The following is a 6,772-nucleotide window of genomic DNA, read 5'->3' on the forward strand; positions in this document are numbered from 1 at the left end:
CACGATGAAATAACAAGTTTGCTAATTACCCTTTAATCGGTATCATTAATTACTATCATACCCACTTTACATTCGCGGCAACACAGACAAAGAAAGTTTGACTTCATTATCTCAAGTAACTGAAAGGGAAGATTAGTAACAGCTATAGAACAAGGAAGAGGGATAGCTCAAGGTTACAAGGTCAGAGACATAACTTGCTTTTCAATAAGTACCTCGTCACTACAGTCACCCATCTTTTTTTTTCTTTTCTTAAATTAACAAAAACATGGGGGCCCGTTCGAGAAAAACCCCACGGTTTACTAAATTTTGAAGGATGAAACCCGTCCCCCAAAAATTTTCAGTGAGTACCCTAATTCTGAGAGCATTTCAGCCTTTTCCCAAAAACTTCGAAACAAATTTATATATATATATATATATAATATATATATATATAATATAAAATTATAATATATTTGGGGGGGGGGGGGGGGTTTGTGTGTGTGTGTTTTTGGGTGTATAAAAATGTAATATATATATATATAATATTATATATATATAATTTTATATATATATTATTATATACTTTAATATATACCCCACAAATTATAATATATATATATATTTTATATAAAATAGATATATTATAAAATATGTATATAAATTTTATTTTGTATAATATATATTAATATATATTTTATATTATATATATATATTTTTAATATTTTGTGTGTGTGTGTGTGTGGGGGTGTGGGTTGGGTTTTGGTGTGTGTGTGTGTGTGGGGTTGTGTTTTGGGGTTTTATTTTTTTTTTTAAATAAGCACCCCAAAACAAACCCTACACGCACATCATTACAAATTATCTTTTCCCGTCTTTACTGCCCGGGACCGACAAAAAATTTCCCAAACCCCGTTTTAAATGACGCATTTTTCTTTTGGGCCTTGCTGTTTTTTGTTTGTTTGTTTTCCCTTAGCAGAGTGCGACGAAACAGAGGAATAATAAAGAGGATTTAATATTATACCATATGGTTAATTTCTCGCTTTTATCCGCCTTGAAGAAAATATATTCGAAACATAAATTTCATTGATGTTGTCTCGGCCGATTGGTTCAAAAGGAAAATTTTTTTCATAAAAGACGGGATAAATAAAATAGAAAAAATTTAAAAAAGCCCTGCTAATTTTTATCTTAATGCTTTTTTTTCCCTATTAAAAAGGTGTGGTGCCCTTTGTTGGGGATAGCCCACCACACAGCGATCAGGGAAACCTCCGTGCTGGGGCCAAAGGGCCCGACTCGCAAATATCTCGTCTCATGTGTCCTGATGAAGGAACTTTGCCGTATCAATGGAGAGAGAGAGGTTTTTTGGTAGGTCAACGAGTGAAAAACATGTTTGGGCTTTAAACCCGCGTAATTCTGTAATTCTGGGGTGTGAAACCCGTTTATCTGTTTTGTACGTACTAAATAAAGTTGATTTTAAAATATATTCTAAATATCTTGTGCTTTTGGTTTTTGGGAAAAGAAATTTGTGAATAAAGAGCTTTGATCTCTCTCTTCTCTCCCCCTCTCTCTCTCTCTCCCCCTCTCTCTCTCTCTCTCCCCTCTCTCCCCTCCTCTCTCTCTCTCTCTTCTCTCCCCTTTTCCCCTCCCCCCCCCCCCCTTTTTTCCTCCTCTCCTCCTTTCCCCCTCCTTCTCTCTCTCTCTCTCTCTCCTCTTCTCCTTCTCTCCTCTCCCCTCCCCTCTCTCTCATACTCTCTCTCTTCTTTCTTTCTCTCTCTCTTTTCTTTCTCCCTCCTCCCTCTTCTTTTTCCCCTCCCCTCCCCTCTCTCTCTCTTTTCTCTCTCTCTCTCTCTCTCTCTCTCTCTCTCTCTCTCTCTCTCTCTCTCTCTCTCTCTTTCTCTCCCATCAAAAAATTTTAAACATGATGAGCGGGGAACCCAAGTAGGTGTAATGTAAACTCCTCGGTTTTTTTGCCCCTTCGAAAATGTCCTCCATTTGTCTTAAATATAAGCGAGGACGGGACGGAATTGAGTTAAACATGACTTGCTGTGCACTTTGGAACACAAACTGTCCCTTTTTTCAAGGCCAACAATTCTCAACAATCATACCAGCTGCCTGAGAAAGTTTCGCTTGTTCCCTGATGGGCTTTTGACAAGAAGAAAGGAAGAAAAAATGCCGGGATATTATTAAGAAAGACATCTTGTATCCATCTTCCCCACCTCTTTCACTGAAGGATGTTTAACAGACACACACACACAAAACCCCCACAAAACAACAATGTGGGAAAGCCCGGCGCATATGCATAAAAGAAAGCTGTATACATTTTAAATATATATACATATATAAATTATGCATATATAAAACACATAATATGTTTTATAATTTTGGATGTATTTTATATGCACGGCCCGCCGGGGCGCGCGCGTTTTGTGTGTTGTGTGCGCGTGCATGCCTGAAAAAAAAAACCCTGGGAGTGTTTTTTCTTCATTTAACTTTGGGAAAAACCCTTTTTACCTCGAAACCTGGGGCTCTAAAAAACTTTGTTAAAAGAATGAATTAAAACATTTTTCGCCGCTTTAAAACCACACTGCACCCAGTTTAAGGGAAAATTTTAATTCAGATATTCAGCTGTAATTGGTTTTGTTTGTGGGTAAAAAAGAGCATGCAATGTTCGGAGACCCAAAGCCAATCTTCTGGCCTGCCATGCACAGAGGCTTCTTGCCAATCTGCGTGGACGGAGACGGGGTTGGGGCAGACTCCATGTCTTCGCTTCGGATCCTTGGAGGGAATGGAATACTACCTCATTCAGTAAAAGTCGCTGCTATACACACAAAAAAAAAATACACCACACACACACACACCACACATAAATATATACATACATAAAAGCACACACACAGATATATATTTTAAAAATATATATATATATATATATATATATATATATATATATATATATATATTATATCGCAATTTAAAAACTTTAAGGGTATATTCCATCATAATATAGTCCCTTTAAAAAGGAAAACCCCAAAAGCATTGCGAAAAATAATATATATATATATATATATATATAAAATAATATTATATATATATTATAATATATAATATATAAAAATTTTAATATATAATATAAAATTTTATCATTATTATTTTTTTCATCAGTACTAGTTCCAAAAATTTTTTTATTTTTATTATTATTTTTATTATTCTTATTATCATTTTATTTTCATTAATTTTTATTTTTATTTTTATTGTTATTATTATTTATTTTATTATTTTAAAAAAAGCATTCTATTATTACGATTTTTTTGTTTTCTGTATCATCAATATTGCATTGTTTTTGTCATTAAATTAAAAATTAATATTTCATTATTTTTTTCTTTTTGTTTTTTTTTATTACCTATTTAAAATAAAATTTTTGTTTCTATTTCATTATTGTAAGGGTGATAATAACCCGTTTTTTGTAGTGGTTATTGTTGTTGTTGTTATTACTGTTATTTCTTTTTTTATATTTTTATCATTATTATTGTTATTATTATTAACATTTATCAATATTTCTGTTATATTTTATTTTTATTTTAAATTTTTTCATTATTATTTTTTTTCTCAAACGTTATTATTACATTATTGGGTTTTTGTTTTTTTTCATTTATTATTATTTATTATTATTATTATTTTATTAAACATCATTTATCATCATCACCATTTTAGTAGTTATTGTTTTTTTACCCTTATTTTTTTTTTTTTATTATTATTATTAAATTTAAAATTAAAATTTATTATTTTAAACATTTTTCTACTAAAATTATAATAAATCATTATCTTTATTATCAAATAATAACATTATTTGCCCGTGTTTATTGGTTCACTAGTTTCATGGGTAATTCGGGGTATATGAGTAGATGTTAGGGGTAAAATAAAGTTAGATTTGTGAGTATTTTTAGGGTTAGATTTAAGTAGATACGGGTAGACTGCACGTTTATTAATGGGGGTGATGAATTAGAATAGGTTAAGAGATATTAGATTTATGGTAAATAAGTATCGTTATGAAAAATTATTGTTGCCTTTCCCTAGGGTTAGTAGGTTAAAGGGTTTTGGGGGTTTATTAAAAGTAGATAAGTAGATGATAAAGAAAATGATGGTAGATTTGTTGGCATAGAGTAGATGTTTAAGTAGAATAAGGATGGTTTAAAAAAAAAAAGTAAGAGTAAAAAAAAAAAAATGGGATGTTTTGGGTTTATGGAGTTTTTTTTTTTTTTTTTTTTTGGAGATTTCCCAAAAAGAAAAAGGTTTTGGGGAAAAATAGATTTTTTTAAAGGATAGAATGAGTAGAATTTTCCAATAGATTTACGTGTTTAATCTCTCTGTGTGTTTGTTTGTTTGTTTCTATGGGATTAGGAGTTTATATGTTAAAAAGTTACTAAAGTTACTAAATGCTTGTAATTGATGTGTATAATGATGAACCCGATTCGTTTTGGTTTATATCGATAGATTCATTACCAAATGTGATCCCCTTTAGAGAAAAAGACGCTGGCCCCCGTAATGGGAAACCCCCCGAATGCTTTTGATTGAGCATTAAATTTTTTTCAGGGTTACATTTTAGGGAAAATAAGCAAAAAATTTATTTAAAACCCCTATCAGATGTCAATAGAGAAAAGTTCAGACACAATAATAATAATATTCTGTTTAATATGACGATGCTGACCATGAATATGACTCACAAGATAATAAAAAGTACCCCCAGCTTTGGGGGTTTTTTTGGATTTTAAAAAGGGGGATGCATTATCATATTTTCTGGTAATGACAAACAAAAGTCAGCTCATAAAGAAAGAAAACTATTAAATTTAGTATTCTGCATCACGAAAAAAATATAATATAATAATAGCCATAGCGGATATGAAACTTAGACATGACTCAGCATCTTCTTTTAAACATGATGTGAGCGAGAAAAAATTCCCTCTCGTTCTTTAAGGTGATGGAACGAGTAAATGTAAATAGGATAATAAACGAGGTAAAAGATGAATGTTTAAGATTTTATTGAGGGAAAAAAGTAACCGACTACTGTTCCAAATCCGGGACGATGCCCTTTTGGCCCCCCCCACTTTCCACAAAAGAAAATTTTTCGAGGCATTTGTCTCATGATCTGCTAATCTAATTCGTCCAGAAAATATGACCCAAAATATTCAATTTCCTCTGTCGCCGGCGCTGTCTTGCTCCCTTATCCATTCTAAAACCCCGGGTAGAGTTTCCCCCAAAAATAAAAGGCCCTTAAGCGGGGGTGTCCCAGGAAAACAAAAAAATATTAGCTCTGCGAATTACCTCTCGGCTCCTCTTTCATGCCCGCATTTCAAAGCTCTCTAGCTATCTCCCTTCCTTAACCCCCCCCCCCCTTTAGAGTCTTGCATCCTCTCTCTATCTGAAAACAACGTAAATAATCTTCACTTTATTCCGTCTTGTTTAACTTCCTTTTCTTTTCCCGTGTGGGTCCCCGAGTGGGTGGGTCCCTTTTTCCCCAACGTAAAAAAAATAAAATAGATGTGGAATCAAATTTTTTTTTTTTTTTATGCAAATTTTTTTGCTGGGATTTTGTCGCAGATTTTTCCCAAACCCTTTAGAGAGCATTTTAAAGCCCGTGCGTCCCTAGGGTGTTCTCAAAAACCCAAAGCCCCAAAATCATTGGTCAAAAGTTTTTGTTTTTACTTTCATATAAGCATTCGATACTTCTGTACAGATGAAAGTTTTAAAAAAACGTGTTTTACCCTCATTTTTCTAGGTAATAGTGACGGCAGAGGGACCCAGTACAGGCTTTAAAGGGGTGCGGGATCCCTCTCCCAAAAAGGGCCCTATTTTGGTGTTCCCGGTTTCCTTTTTATAGGTTTCATCGCCTTTTGTATTCTAAGGGGCTACGTAAAACCCAATTTCCCCCCTTACTTGGGGGGCCACTACGGTAAAATGAGAAAATTTAGGGGGGACAAGAGGGGGTTTTAAAAAATGGCGGGCCTAGAGACAACGAAACGAGATTAGGTTGGCTGTTTAAAAAAAAAAAAAAAAAAAAAAAAAAAAAAAAAAAAAAAAAAAAAAAAAAAATATATATATATATTTTTTTTTTTTTTTTTTTTTTTTTTTTTTTTTTTTTTTTTTTTTTTTTTTTTTTACAGCCAACCTAATCTGTGTCGTTGTCTTAGGCGCCCCTTTTTTTTAACCGCCCCCTTGTCCCCCCTAAAATTTTTTCATTTTACCGTAGGGGACCCCCTAAAGGGGGTTTTGGTCTTAAAGTAGTCCCTTAAATACTAAACGATGTAACCCATAAGAAAAAACCTGACACCACAATCGCCCTTTTGAAAAGGGATCCCGCCCCCCCTTTTTAAAGCCCGTCCCGGTACCCCTGCGTCACATTAACCCGGGCAAATGAGGGATACACGTTTTTTAAACTTTCATTGTACAGAAGTTCGATATGCTTTTTATGAAAAAAAAACAGAAAAATTTGACCCCAAAGTTTTTGGGCATTTGGGGTGAGAAAAACCCTAGGACGCCCCCTGGGGTTTTTTAAAGGGTCTCTCAAAGGGTTTATAATCGCGACACTGCCCGGGATATTGCAAAAAAAAAAAACAAATTATTCCACATCTAGTTTATTTTGTTACGTTGAGGAAAAGGCCCCAAATTGGGGACCCTCAGCACTGGAAAGAAAAGGAAGTTAAACAAGACGGAATAAAGTGAAGATTATTTACGTTGTTTTCAGATAGAGAGAGGATGCAAGACTCTAAAGGGGGGGGGGGGGTTAAGGAAGGGAAAGGGGGAT

The sequence above is a fragment of the Penaeus monodon genome, chromosome 18 (assembly GCF_015228065.2).
Source record: "Penaeus monodon isolate SGIC_2016 chromosome 18, NSTDA_Pmon_1, whole genome shotgun sequence".
Taxonomy (NCBI): Eukaryota; Metazoa; Arthropoda; class Malacostraca; order Decapoda; family Penaeidae; genus Penaeus; species Penaeus monodon.